Source organism: Spermophilus citellus (assembly GCF_964194105.1).
Source record: "Spermophilus citellus genome assembly, chromosome: 6".
Taxonomy (NCBI): domain Eukaryota; kingdom Metazoa; phylum Chordata; class Mammalia; order Rodentia; family Sciuridae; genus Spermophilus; species Spermophilus citellus.
In genome coordinates, this window is record NC_138187.1 from 156,728,557 (window position 1) to 156,744,677 (window position 16,121).

General features: G+C 35.6%; 1 pseudogene across 1 annotated transcript; it reads left to right on the forward strand.

Annotated features, from left to right (window-relative positions):
* Window positions 1-7,179: 7,179 nt before the first annotated feature.
* Window positions 7,180-14,496, forward strand: LOC308652292 (calmodulin-like; annotated as a pseudogene). The gene is made up of 2 exons: window positions 7,180-7,337; window positions 13,938-14,496. The product of its transcript is annotated as a calmodulin-like (transcript).
* The last annotated feature ends 1,625 nt before the right edge of the window (window positions 14,497-16,121 follow it).

Sequence of the window (16,121 nt, forward strand, 5' to 3'; positions counted from 1 at the left end):
TTAAGTATATATATATATATATATATATATATATATATATATATATATATTTTTTTTTTTTTTTTAAAGAGAGAGAGAGAGAGAGAGAGAAGAGAATTTTATTTTTAATATTTATTTTTTAGTTCTCGGCGGACACAACATCTTTGTTGGTATGTGGTGCTGAGGATCGAACCCGGGCCGCACGCACTCCAGGCGAGCGCATTACCAGTTGAGCCACATCCCCAGCCCCATTAAATATATATTTTTTTATCTTCTCTGACATCTCTACTATTTTTGGGACCAGGTATTTCGTGCATCAGTTTGTTGAGAACTGTGGTTAATGGATGGTATTTTGCAGTTTTGATGTGTATTCTTATATTTTTAATTTTTTATTATATATATTTTTCCTCTTACTTGTCTGTTTTCCTGGACTCTCTCTCTCTTTCTTCTCCCCCTAACAATGAGTCTCTTTCAATTCCTCTTCCACCTTACTATGGATTTTTGCTTCTGGCATCTCTCCTGCTCCCTCATAAACATCATGTACTACATCACTTCTATTTTCTCTTTGTCCAACATTTGAAATTGTGAACCCTTATAACAAATTTGCTGTGTTTAATGTGGACAGTAATTGAACCCATTGCTTCTGTTTGTTGTGAGAAAACTGTGGAAGTTTTGATAGGATCTAGATGGTTTGGAGCTGTGTTTTGTTTGCATTGGGTGCTGTTGATATTGGTCTCCCTACTTGAAGGCAAGGTGCTGGAAACCTTCAGGGACACCACAGGTCTGGAGAGTAGAATTTGTGCTGCCTTATGTCCATATTGCTAGATTGGAAAACACATAAACAACATGAAATAACACAGGAATACAGTGCCCCAAACAAACTAAGATGCTACAATGACAGAATACACTGACAACAGGGTAGAACAAATGTCAGAGAAGAAGATAAGAATGTACATAGTTAAACAGATCTGTGAAGTAAAGGAGTGAAAGAAAAAATAAGGAAGTGAAAAATCACTTCAATAAAGAGTTAGAGATTGTGAAAAAATAAGCATAAATCCTTGAAATGAAGGAATCAATAAACTTAATTATAAATTCAATAGAAAGCATCACCAATAGACTAGATTACTCAGAAGTCAGAATGTCAGGCAATGAAGACAAAATATACAATCTTGAAAAAAGAGTTGACCACAGAGAGAAAATATTAAGAAATCATGAACAGAACATCCAAATTATGGGAAAACATGAAAAGACCAAATTTAAGAGTTACTGGAATAGATGAAGGAACAGAGATACAAACCAAAGGAATACACAATCTTTTAATGATATGATGTGAGAAAATTTCCCAAACCTAAAGAATGAAATAGAAAACAAAATATAAGAGGCTTACAGGACCCCAAATGTACAAAAATTACAGCAGACCCACACCAAGACACATTATAATGAGACTAACACAGAGAATAGAGATAAAATCTTAAATCTGTGAAAGAAAAAAAATAAATTACATATAAGAGGAAATCAATTCAGATCTCACCTGCTTTCTCAACCCAGACCCTCAAAGTTAGGAGACCCTGGAATAATATATTTCAAGCTCTGAAAGAAAATGGATGCTAAACAAGAATTTTATATCAAAATTATAGCAAAATTAAATTTCAGATTTGAAGATAAAATTAAAACCTTCCATGATAAACAAAAGTTAAAAGAATTCATACCTAGAAAATTCACAACAGAACATTCTCAACTAAATATTCCATGAGGATGAACTGAGGGAAAAAAATGTGAAAACCAGAAAAGAGAAGAACAACACTAAAGGAATAGTCAATCAAAGAAGAAACTAAGTAAAAAAAAAAATAGAACAAAATAACTAGGTTATTATTATCTCAATAATAACCTTGAACATTAATGGCCTAAACTCATCAATCAAAAGACATAGACTGGCAGATTGGATTAAAACACAAAACCCAACAATATACTGTCTCCAAGAAACTCCCCTCACAGGCAAAGACATCCACAGACTGAAAGTGAAAGGATGGGAAAAAAAAAAAACATATGATTCATATGGATAGCCTAAACAAGCAGGGGTTTCTATCCTCTTATCAGATAAAGTGGACTTCAAGCCAAAGTTAATCATAAGGGACAAAGAAGGACATTTTATACTGCTTAAGGAAATAATCCATCAACAAGACATAACAATCTTTATGTTTATGCCCCAAACAATGGAGCATCTACATACATCAAACAAACCCTTCTTTATTTATGCCCCCAAACAATGGAGCATCTACATACGTCAAACAAACCCTTCTCAACTTCAAGAATCAAATAGACCACAAAACAATAATATTGGAACACCTCTCTCACTACTCAATAGATCTTCCAAATAAAAACCAAACAAAGAAACTCTAGATCTAAATAATGCAACCAATAATTTAGAATTAACAGACATATATAGAATATTTCATCCATCAATGAGCAAATATACTTTCTTCTCAGGAGCACATGGATCCTTCTCTAAAATAGACCATATCTTATGCCATAAAGCAATTCTTAGCAAATACAAAAAAAATAAAAAATAAAAGAGAATCAATACTCTGAATCCTATCAGATCATAGTGGAATGAAATTAGAAATCAATGATAGAATAAAAAATAGAAGCTACTCTCACATATGGAGACTAAGTAATATTGAATGATGAAAGGATAACAGAAGAAATCAGAGATGAAATAAAAAAATACTTAGAGATAAATGAGAACACCAATACAACATATCAAAATCTCTGGGACACCATGAAGGCAGTGCTAAGAGGAGAAAAGTTCATTTCATTGAGCTAATTCCTTAAAAGGATAAAAAGTCAACAAATAAATGACCTAACATTACAACTCAAATCCCTAGGGAAAAAAACAAAAACAAATCAACACCAAAAACAGTAGCAGACAGGAAATAATTAAAATCATAGCTGTAGTCAATGAAATTGAAACAAAAGAAACAATTGAAAAAATTGACAAAACAAAAATTGGTTCTCTGAAAAAATAAATAAAATTGTTAACCCTTAGCCATGCTAATGAAGAGAAAAAGAGAAAAAACTCAAATTACTAAAATACATGATGAAAAAGGAAATATCACAATGGACATGACTAAAATACAGAAGATCACTAGAAAATATTTTGAAAATTTATACTCCAATAAAGTAGAAAACCTTAAAGACATTGACAAATTTCTAGAAACATATGACCTACCCAAACTGAATCAAGAGGACAGACACAATATAAACAGATGAATTACAAGTAATGAAATAGAAAACACCAACAAAAGCCTACAAATCAAGAAAACCCTGGACCAGACGGATTCTCAGCCAAAAGAAAGAAATTGAAGAAGACCTTAGAAGATGGAACCATCTCTTGTGCTTTTGGATAGGCAGAATTAATATTGCCAAAATGGCCATACAATAACTTCAAAGAATTAACATCAATACTCCTCAAAGTATTCCATGAATCGAGTAGGAGGGAACCCTCCAAACTCATTCTATAAGGCTAATATCACCCTGACATTCAAACCAGACAAAGGCACATCAAAGAAAGAAAACTTCAGACCAATATCCCTGATGAACATAGATGCAAAAATTCTCAATAAAATTCTGGCAAATCACATATAAAAACACGTTAAAAAGATAGTGCACCACAATCCTGTATGGTTCATCCCAGGGATGCAAGGTTGGTTCAACATATGGAAATCAATAAACATAATTCATCACATCAATAGAATTAAAAACAAGAATCATATGATCATCTTGATCAATGCAGAAAAAAATATTTGCTAAAATACAGTACCCTTTCAAAACACTAGAAAAAGTATAGATGGTAGGAATATACTCAACATCATAAAAGCTATATATGCTAAACCCAAGGGCAACATCATTCTAAGTGGAGTAAATTGTAAGTATTCCCTCTAAAAACTGGAACAAGACCACTGCTATTCAACATCATACTTGAAATCCTAGCCAGAGCAATTAGACAAGAGAAAGAAATTAAAGGGATATGAATAGGAAAAAAAGAACTCAACCTATCGCTATTTGTCAATGACATAGTCCTATATTTAGAAGAGCCAAAAAATCCTCCAGAAAACTTCTAAAAATCATAAATGAACTCAGCAAAGAAGCAAGTTATAAAATCAACACCCATAAATCAAATGAGTTCCTATACAACAGTGATGAATCTACTGAAAGAGAAATTAGGAAAGCTACCTCATTCACAATAGCTTAAAGAAAAAAAAACTTGGGAATCAATCTAATAAAAGAGGTAAAAGACCTCTACAATGAAAATTACAGAACACAAAAGAAAGAAATTGAAGAAGACCTTAGAAGATGGAACGATCTCTCATGCTTTTGAATAGGCAGAATTAATATTGTCAAAATGGCCATACTACCATTATATAAATTTAATGCCATTCCAATTAAAATCCCAACTATGTTCTTCATAGAACTAGCAAAAGCAATCATGAAATTCATTTGTAAAAATAAAAAACAGAATAGCCAAAGCAATCCTTAGCAAGAAAAGTGAAGCAGGAGGCATCACAATATCAGACCTTAAACTATACTATAGAGCCATATTAACAAAAACATCATGGTGTTGGCACCAAAACAGACACATAGACGAACTATACAAAATAGAAGTCACAGAGACAAATCCACATAAATACGGCTATCTCGTACTAGAGAAAGGCACCAAAAAAAATTCACTGGAGAAAAGATAGCCTATTTAATAAATAGTGCTGAGAAAATTGGAAATACACACATAGCAAAATAAAATTAAATCCCTCTCACCCTGCAGGAAATTTAACTAAAAGTGTATCAAAGACTTAGGCACTAGACCAGATACCCTGTGCCCAATAGAAGAAAAAGTAGGGCCAAATCTTCACCATGTTGGCTTAGGATCTGACTTCCTTAACAAGACTCCTAAAGTGCAAGAAGTAAAATCAAGAATCAATAAATAAAATGGATTCAAACTGAAAAGCTTCTTCTCAGGAAAGGAAATAATGAATAATGTGAAAAGAGAGCCTACAGAATGGGAGAAACTTTTTACCACATGCACCTCATTTAGAGCATTCATCTCCAGCATACATAAAGAACTCAAAAAACTTTACACCAAAACCCAAATAACCCAATCAATAAATGGGTTAAGGAACAGAACAGGCACTTCACACACACACAGAAAAAGAAATACAATTGATCAACAAATAAATGAAAAAATGGTCAACATTTTAAGCAATTAGAGGAATGTAAATCAAACTACTCTAAGATTTCATCTCACTCCATTCAAAATTATCAAGAATACAGACAACGATAAATGTTGGCAAGAATGTGGGGGAAAAGGGATACTCATACATTGCTAGTGGGAATGAAAATTGGTGTAACCATTATGGATAGTAATATTGAGATTCCTAAGAAAACTTGGAATGGAACCACCATTTGGCACAGCTATCTCACTTCTCGGTTTATACCCAAAAAACTTAAAATTACCATATTACAGTTATGTAGCTACATCAATGTTTATAGCAGCTCAATTCACAATAGATAAACTATGGAATCAATCTAGGTACCCTTCAACAGATGAATGGATTAAAAAAGGAATATATATATATATTCCTTTTTAAAATATATATATATATTCCTTTTTAAAATATATATATATATATTCCTTTTTAAAATATATATATATTCAATATATATATATATATATGTTAAAAAGATATATATATATATATATATATATATATATATATATATATATATATATGAATGATGGAATATTATTCATCCTTAAAGAAGAATGAAATTATGGCATTTGCCAATAAATGGATGCAGCTGGAGAATATCATGCTAAGTGAAACCCAATCCCAAAAAACCAAAAGCCAAATGTTTTCTCTGATAATGTGCTAATTCACAATGGTGGGGGGAGGGGCAGAGAGCTAGGGAAGAATAGAGTTACTTTAGATTACCTAGAAGGGAGTGAAGGGAGAGAAGTGGGATATGGGAGTAGGAAGGATACTAGAATGATTCAGACATCATTATCTTAAAGAACTCAAAAAACTTTATACATATATAACTATAGGACTGGTGGGATTCTACACCATGTGTAAACAAAAGAATGAGAAATTATACTCCATTATATATGATGTATCAAAGTGCTTCTACTGTCATGTATAACTAAAACAAAAAAAATTTAAAAATGCTTAGGAAATTGATATTTCTAAAATAATATTCAGGAAAAATATTTTTTTCTGGAAATTAATGCTGTAATCAGGATTGGAAGACACCCTTTTCAGCTATTTAAATTTTTTCAAAGGTGTTCATTATTTTCTTAACGACCTTTAAAAATCCCTGTATTAGCATATGCTGACAGCTTGATATCCGTGGACCAATTTCCCCAAAATGTTCCAGTATATCACAGAGAGTAAGGACAGTGGCATACTTACAGAAGGACCACAGTGGAAATCAGAGACTCGATCCACAGTGAACTTGCAGAGCTACTTTAAGAAGTTCTTCCCCATTTCCAGAGATCTCCCTGATGAAAAAGAAAAAACATGAAATTAAACTGTCAAGTAGCTTTGTCAGGTGGGCACTTTTCGTCCCACACAGAAATGTTCAACTCATAATACACCCATAACAGAAACCAAGCAGGACTTAATGTTTATTTGTGCTATTCCTTTTCTATCAGGTTTTTCTCTCATGAAAACTGCTATTGATGAACTATTCTATTTCCTAATCTGAAGAGCCATTCTGCAGCATCTGCGTTCTTTTCGAGGGAAAATGGAAACACTTCAGAATGCCAAGAGTCAATCCCATGTCTACGTCTTACAATGAACATAGAACCACTTATCCCAGAATTCCTCCTTCACAGTATTCAAGTCATGACACCTATACTCAAGAATAAAGTCTATCCCACTCTGAAATAATGAAAACATTGACTAAGCAGTTCTCATTTTATGGTGTGAATCAGAAACTTTCAGAGATACATCAAAATTCTTGAAATTCTTCTGTTTAGGAAGGAGGCAGAAGAATGGCCATTCAAAAATGCTTACATCCTAATCCCTGTCATCTGTCAATATGTTCTGTGCAAACTACAAAAACAAATTACCTTATATGAAAATTAAGTTTGAAGTGGAATTGCCATTGCTGTTTAGCTGTACTTAAATAGGAAGACTGTCCTAGATGATCCAAGTCAAGTGGCCCCAGTGTAATCAAAAGGTTCTCAAAAATGGAAATGGGAGGCAGAAGAGGAGTCACTGTCAGACTGATGATCAGCTGCTGCGGGCCTTGAACATGGACGAGGACCGACGGCCAAGGAATGCCAGCAGCCTGTCAACACGGTAATAGGCAAGGACAAAGATGCTTCCTTGAGCCCCTAGAAGGAACACAGCCTCCCAACACTTTGATCTCAGCCCAGGGTAGTACAATGAAATCAATGTAGACTACTGACCTACGGAATTGAAGATGATATATTTTTTGTGTTCTTTTAAATTTGCAGCAATTTGTTTCAACAACAACAATATGAAAATAATACAATGTTTTTATTCCCTAGTTTTGTGTAAAGCACTGGAGTCTCATACTCAAGATATACACCACTTTTATTAACAAGCTTGGAAGAAAAACATGGGACATGGACTCCAAAGATATCTGATCATGTTATATCACTTTGCTTCAAAGCAATTAAATGTTGAAACCCTTCTTGATAATCAAGCCACAAATGAACTTCAGAATCTTTAAGAAGAGGTCATGTTTCAACTGGATGTGAAACAAGTTGTTTGAAAGAAAAAAAACTTGATCAACCATGCCATGCACAAGTCTTCCATACTGCTTACCTGCCTTTAACTAGAGAGATGACACTGTAGTCTTACCATCTCGCCCATACCTCCTGGAGCATAGCTCAGGGTTGTTATTCACTGTAAGTTTGACCAGATGCAATATATTTCATTCAGAGCAGAGCAGGGCAGGATAAGGATACTATTAAGAAAAATATGCACAAGCTTATTTGGCATAACCCAACAAAATAAATCTTTTCCCCTCAAAAATCTGGTCAATAATTGATCGTACCAATTGTATTAACCACTTCAGGGAAGGAAGTTCTAGATAGAGGAAGTATAACAGAATGGATGAGAATACAACTAGCTCCATCTCCATGCTCAGAGTTATGTAAAGGTTACTTGTCCCATACCAAATGCCTCATATGGACTCCCTTACACCATTTCAATTTAAAGATGGGTGAATATGAACTTCTCTGGGGGCATCTCCATTTTGTCCCAATGGTCTCAAATGAGCTATCTGACTTCTGGATAAATGTGCTGACAGATAATATATCTCGAGTCAGAGGGTAGGGGGAAAATGAAAAATAAAACTTGCAAGGCTTTTCTTATTGCTTAGTAGGTCATACCTACATTGTTGAATAAGCATCAGTCCTGCTGATTTAAAGGAGAACTAACCCCAGACGCCACCTTTTACACTACTGTAAGTGCATCACTTCTTCCCTTGTATATACCACGGGAGGTGGTCTTTTATTAGCAACCGTGAGGCTGAACTACAGTGCATTAATTTTATAAATGAGAAGTTGGCGTCACTATCACAAAAGATTCAGAGAGAGACTGAAGAGTGTGGCATTGCCATGGAGACCTGCTGGGAGGGGAGGGCCCCGGGGGCACTGGATCACAGGAAACCCATTAGAGAGCTCCCCTCCTGAGACGTCTTGTTGTGTTTTACTCAACCACTTAAGGAATGAGCAGGGCCACAAAGCCAAGGAAGCAATCACTCTTTTCTGACTCTTACAAAGAATGAAATGGAGTCTCCGGGCTCCTCTACAACCATTTGTACTGACATAACCTCAAGAAAGGCTTCCCCATTTCTGACTGGAAAATTACATTAGCCAGAGAGAAAAGGCTTATAAATGTCAAGGGATATAGTAGTTCATTGTTAGCTTGTTTGCTCCCATTTTAAGTTCCTGTAGGTTTTTTTGTTTGTTTGTTTGTTTGTTTCATCAGTTTGGACAGATATAAGAGTATGAATTTTGGAGAAAAAGTAGCCTGAGGGATGGAAATGGGGATGAAGCAAGACAGGGCTACTTCACCTAGAAGAATTCTGCAGTAATAATATATTCTCTATAAAGACCTGTTATTCCTTATTTGTTTGCAGTTACCATTCAAAGTCATAGAAATGAATTATTAAGGGGCATAACTAAAAACTAGACATGTATTTGTTAGAAGTCACTAGCTTTTAAGAGAATAAAATCAGAAAAGACTTTGGGAATTTGCTTTGCTGCTGCTCCTTCTGTGCTTTTAACTTTTGGATTCAGTCCTCTGAATGGGTTTCTATTTATTTCACATATATATTTTTTATGCTTAACATTTATAAATGAGTAGGGTTGACAACAGTCAGTTAATGCTAACCAAGCAGTGTTCCAGGTACTAATATATAACAAAGGAAAACCAATTTGCTCAGACTGTTAGCAAAGCAAAGCCATATTAGTCAATATTTTAAATGAGCTGCCTCAGGATGATTTCTCAAGTCCACGTTAAACAGACATGTTAGACATTAGCCAATTAATATCGCTGACGTCAACAGTAACCATGGTTTGGGTCTATGCTATCACATAGGTTAGGGGAAATTGGTATTGAGTCATTACTTCCAGTAAGATCTGGTTATGTTTGATTTATTGCATGACTACAGAATGTACCTCTAATCTCAGCCAGAAATTTTTTTTTAATTCATGATGGTAAAAAGAGATTTGTGATAAAGAGGCCCAAATTACAATTACTATTATAAAACAGTACTAAGCTCATAAATCAGAGGTGATTGGTTATACATAGGTGTGCCGCAGTCTGGCTGGTTATACATAGGTGTATATAAATTGGGAGGTTTAAGTTTCCTTTGCAAATTGTTGTGGTATTAAAAAGTTATTAGAAATAAAATATATCAGGAAATTGATTTTTTTAGTGATCTAAAGTCACTTTTCCTTTTGTTTAGAAAAAAAATTGTGTTCTTATATTACCCATAAAATCATTGTTTTTCTGATTCTTGAAATATAAAAAACTGGAAATGGAAACATGCATAGAAAAAATTCCAACTTGGGGATGAGCAAAGAAGCATAATACAGAAAGTTATTTTTACTGAGTTAGTGAAGCTTCACAACTTTCTACATACATTTACATATTTCTAAATGTGAAAATTTTCAAAAGTGTCATCTCTCCTATGACTTGAGTGCATTTATCTACCTAGACACACACACTCATTTATCTTAGGATTCTTGTTTCTAATTAAATTGCAAAGAGCTGTAAATATTTCAAACCTAGAGCACGGTGTTCTCATTTATTATTGAAAGAACATGATAATCTCCAAATACATACATACACACAGAGACCCATCATTGACTCCAACTCAGGGAAATGCTGCAAGTATTTGTTCATTTACCACGAGCCTGGAGAAGGATGGTGACCTATTCAAACCCAAAAGGTTATTAGTCACCCAATAAATTAAAATCATGGGTTGGCCATTTATCCAGGAAGGCCAGCCTGTGATGAGGCCAACCTTAAGCAAGTTCTCCTCTTCAAATCAGTCTTTCTAGCCTCAGGACCTTTGTGTGATGGGAGAAGTGGTGTAGAGGACAGCCATTGAAGGGGGCTGCCACCACTGTCTTCCCTCCCTAACCACAAGACAGGTCTGGACTGGAAATCAAACTCAGGGATCATGGATACACTCCATGGAAGCAGAGTCGGAAGCAAACAGTGCTGTCCTTCTCTTCATTAATATCTACCTAAATGTATGTTTCCTGGCCTCAGGGTAAGCTTAAAATCACTTTCCCAAAATGCAATAAACTGTCTTGAAGGTTTTTGTAGGTCTTTGAAAAAGTATGAGGCAGAACCTGAAGATGCAAGGATTGAGGTGATTAATATATACTCTGGGACCATGGCATGACTAGACATGTACCTCAAAATCCCAGCCAATCAAACTGAAACCTTGTTTACTGTTAACTTAGTATATGCTAAATATAAAGATTAAGAAAACATAGTTGAAGTCACTTTAGTATACAATTATTTCCCCAAAATATGTTGCCCTGAACTAATTTCTGTGGTTGTAGAAATCATAGGAAATGAATGGCCTACCCCATTGAGGGATGAGTTGCTCTTTTAACCAGATAGCCATTGTTCATATAGTCATGTCACCTGAGAGGCTCCCAATATGTTACCTAGAATTTGTTGCTTGGGTGCCAGCTGGAGAAAGACAATTTGCATTAGCAAAAGAAAATTTTTATCAAGAAAATGAAAATAAGTGAGGGAGGAAAGGAAGAAAAGAAGGAGAGAATGAAAAAGGGGGAGAAAGAATAGGGAGAAAGAGGGAAAAGAAAGAAAGGGAATACACTGACTTAAATAACCAAAATGTAGAAAGAATAGCCCAAGATATGACTGGTACCAGAGACTTTCATGATGCTACTGGGTATTTGTCCTTGAAACTCTTCTCTCCACTTCTCTCTATGTGGTAGTTTTTTCTGACCAGCATTTCTAACAAGCTGGGAGGCTGATCTGTAGCTTCAGATTTATATCCTCACAGTCTTAGAAAACCAAATTGCAAGCTCCAGCTACAAAAGTCCTCAGAAAAACTCTGTTGTGGCTTGAATAGCCTTCTGGTCAAGGAGAGAGGGTCTCATAGCAGTTAGCAGTTTCCAGAGTAGGCCTGACCAGGAATAGGTCTCAGAGAAGAGGAGAGAACTATATCCAGAAGAAAGAAGATGTTATTGCAAACAAAATAGGCAATGTCTACCCTACTTCTTGCACACACAACTTACAGATTCCAAAGACACCTTTAACTTTGAAAAGGATAATAATAGTTCTAGTTCTCCATCACTGTGTTCGATTCTGGGTACCTTGTCTCAAAAGGTGCCCACAGAGAGTCCAGAGAAGGAACTAAAGCTTTGTACCTAGAAAAAGAGAACTGAAAACAGAGTAGATTTTAAAAAGTATTTCATGTAGAAGATAAAGCAATTTGTTCCAGGCTGCCTAATTTCAGGGGTCACTAATGTAATACACTCCTCTAGGACTCAGAAAGGTAACATAAGGGAGTGAAGCTAACTAGATGCTAGAAAAACAACACTGTGTGCATGATAATAAATAATAAGTAACACTCAGCCTCAAGATGTGGATACCCCTAGGGAGTGGAGGGCTGTGGAGAACAGGAGAACTTATGGTCCATCTAAAGAAGGCAGCACCCACCCACTTCCAGCTAAGCCCTGCCCTATAGGAATGTGGGTGCAGCATTGCAAGGACCTTCTTTTTCAACAAGAGCCAGAAACCCTTTTTTATGTGAAATCATTCAATTTCTTCAATAATGACTCATTATTTTTTAAAATGAGCCTAAACAAAACACAGTTTTGAAAGAGATACCCATGAAACCTCAGTCTGAAATCTCTGTTCTAGAAAGTAAAACTAGATCTAGGGACTCAAAGTTCTTGAGAGACAGGTTTTTAGTATAATATATACATATTTTAGTAACTAGAACTATTTAATCATTATATAGTAGACACTGTGAGACAAAAGGTGCACCAACTTGGGAAGGATGTAAATAGAAGCTGATGACCATTATTGTGGAATAACAGATAAATTCTGCATTAGGTAAAGAAGCCCAAGATGAGTCTTATAGATTGACTCTGAAATTGTTAAAACAAGCTCAGAAAATGTTCTCCAAAAGGGATTCTACAGAAATAGAGACAAATATACAAGAAAATGGGTGGAACTGAGAGAATACTATGTTAAGTGAAATAAAACAAGACTCAGAAAGTGACGGGTCTATTTTACATGTGTGGAAGCTAGGTGGAAAAGGAGGGGCAGATCTCATAAAAATAGAAAGGAGACCAGTAGAGTAGAGGAAAGGGACCAGAGGAGGAGGGACTGGGTGGAGGAAGGGAAAGGATTGAGGAATGAAATTGACCAGATTATGTTATGTTCACATACACATGTGTAACAATGAAGCCCACTTTTGTGTACAATTATAATGCATCAATTCAAAAAACTTAAAAAAAGAAAAACTAAACAAAAAAGTAGTGAAAATATATAAGAACTATAAAATTTAATTGGAATTTGGACATATTTTTAAGGGACAATGAAGCAGCACGTTGTCTCTTCTATGTTATTTCTGATGTGATGTGTTGCATGTCCTGTCAATGGGATAGAAGTTTAAGAAACACAAGCCCAAATAAAACAGACTCAGAAAGTGAAGGGTCCTATGTTTTACATATGTCTCATATGTGGAAGTTTTTTAAGCTTCTGGCCCTATTCTGTGTTTTAGGATGTTTGGAATGAAGGGAGTAGGATTTGGGGGTTAAATACCCTGGATTCTTGTTCTTGCTCTGTTATTCATGAGTCATGTCATCATAGACAAATCATATTCCTCACTCAACCAAAGACTTGAAATTTACCATCTTCTCAAATTCAGGATTGCTAAAATAATACCCCCACTGCCCTTCTCTCATGCTCCCTTTCTTGATTTCCTTGCATCATGGGAAGCAGTAAAAGTTGATGTCTCCCTAGAATCTACTGCCTCTCACTTGCCTGATGCCATGAGCAATGTCTGCAAGATAAGATCATGCTGAGCTACAGAGAAAGATGGGATCAGAGTGCAGGAGGACAAAGTAAGGGATTCCTACTTAAGTCAGACCATGAGGGGTCCCACATTAGAAGCAGGTTTACTGCTGAGCCACCAGCCTCCTGAAGGTGCACCCTGGGTAACACAAAAACCAAGCCAGAGCTGGAAATTCCTCTACAGAGATTGAATTAGTTCTTAGACAAAGATCATGTTCTTTCCACTCTTGCCAGTAAGATTTGGAGCAAGATGGTTCCACCTTCTGGTTGCAGCTTTGTCTCTTGAACCTCCATATAGAGTGAATATTTATATATAAAGTTATATGTATTTGTAGATATGCTCCTATAAAGGAGAAAATGGCTACCACCCAAATTCAAAAGCAGCTATGAGAGTCAGAGTGGAGCAAGAAAGCCACAAAAGTGGTTGTATAGTCAGGTCTTGGAAACCGGTAGTGCTTGCAGCGCTACTGACCAACTGACTGAAGAGCAGACTGCAGAATTCAAAGAAACTTTTTCACTATTTGACAAGGATGGTGATAGAACTATAACAACAAAGGAATTAGGAACTGTAATGAGTTCTCTTACGCAGAATCCCACAGAAGCAGAGTTAGAGGACATGATTAATGAAGTGATGCTGATGGTAATGGCATAACTTAATTCCCTGAATTTCTGACAATGATGGCAAGAAAAATGAAAGACAAACAGTGAAGAAGAAATCAGAGAAGCATTCTGTGTGTTTGATAAGGAGGGCAATGGCTGTATTGGTGCAGCAGAGCTTCGCAGCGCAAAGATAAAACTTGGAGAGAAGTTAACAGATGAAGATGTTGATGAACTGATCAGGGAAGCAGGTGTTGATGGTGATGGTCAAGTAAACTCTGAAGAGTTTATACAAATGATGACAGCACAGTGAAGACATTGTGCAGGATGTGTTAAATTTCTTGTACAAAATTGTTTATTTGCCTTTTCTTTGTCTGTAATTTGTCTATAAAAGGTTTCCCCTACTGTCAAAAAAAAATGCCTGTATAGTAATTAGGATTTCATTCCTCCTTTTTTTCTTCCCTTATCTTACTCTCATTGTTCTGAAACCTTATTTTAGAAAAATTGATCAAGTAACATGTTGCATGTGGCTTACTCTGGATATATGTAAGCCCTTCTGTACATCCAAACTTTAGATGGAGCTGGTCAAATGAGGGAACATGTGGGTTATGTCTTTTTAAAAAATAATTTTTTTTAGGAATTACCAGCATGTTGCATTGACTGAGGATAGTCAACAATGTGCACTTGAGAGTTGCACTGTTGCAAATCAGGTGGATTATCCTGGTACTCATACACTATTTTTTTGTACTGCTGGTCTTGTACCAGAAACATTTTCTTTTATTGTTACTTGCTTTTTAAACTTTGTTTAGTCACTTAAAGAAAATCTGCTTATGGCACAATTTGCCTCAAATCCATTCCAAGTTGTATATTTGTTTTTCAATTTTTAAAAATTACAATTTACCAAAGAAAAAAAGCAGTTATGAGGCTGGGTGGGGTGGTGCATGCTTGGAATCCTTGTGACTATGGAGGCTGAGGCAGGAGGGTCTCAAGTTTGAGGGCAGCATCAGCAACTTAGTGAAACCCTCATTACTGCTTTTCTTTTTGGTACTAGGGTTTGAACCCAGAGACCTTTCAGGGGATGTGACTCAGTAGTAGAGCATCTCTGGGTTCAAACTCCAGTACCAAAAAGAAAAGCAGTAATGAGAATCTTTCTAACATTGCCAAAGCATAGCCTAGGTACATTTAACTTTAAAAAGAAAGCAAACAAACAAATAAAAAACTATACACACACCCAGGCACCCAAATGAAAAATTAGCTGAAGGGGATAATGGGCTGTGTAACTTTTGTTATTGTTTCAATGTGCTGTATGTAAAATTTGTCTCTAAAATTCACTGCAAAATTCATCTCCCTCACTACTGAAACTATCAAGACTACAACACTTGGTTAGTCTGGGAGATTAAAATATTACTTCCCATATTAGAAAAAATTTCTGGTTCAAAAAAAAGAAAACCTTTTTTAAACAATGAAGACCATGTAAATGTTCTTGGCAAGCTCTTATTAGTAAATGTTCTTTTCTCTGTGGGATTGTCTGGCTATCAATAAGCATTACTCTACTAATAACTAATTAATGATAAACAATACCTATATTTTAACTGAGGCCACTTAGCAGAGTGAACAACAGTCTGACCTCTGGAGCCAGACGTCCTGGATTCAAATCCCAGCTCCACCACTTAGATCTGTTGAGTTTTTTAACTTCACTATAGTCTTCTCATTTACCAAAGAATAAATCTATATGGTAAGGTTGCTGAGGGTTAAATAAATTAATAAATATAAGACAGTGCTGTGCTTGACACACTTTGTAACCGCAAACCATTGTCTCTTGCCTTACAAAAATCCATTTATCCATTAGATACTTTCTGGGCTGCCTCCTCAGCCCCAGGCACAGAATGTCGTTGGTAGCATCTCCTATACCAGCAGCAGGAGACTGACATTAGCATA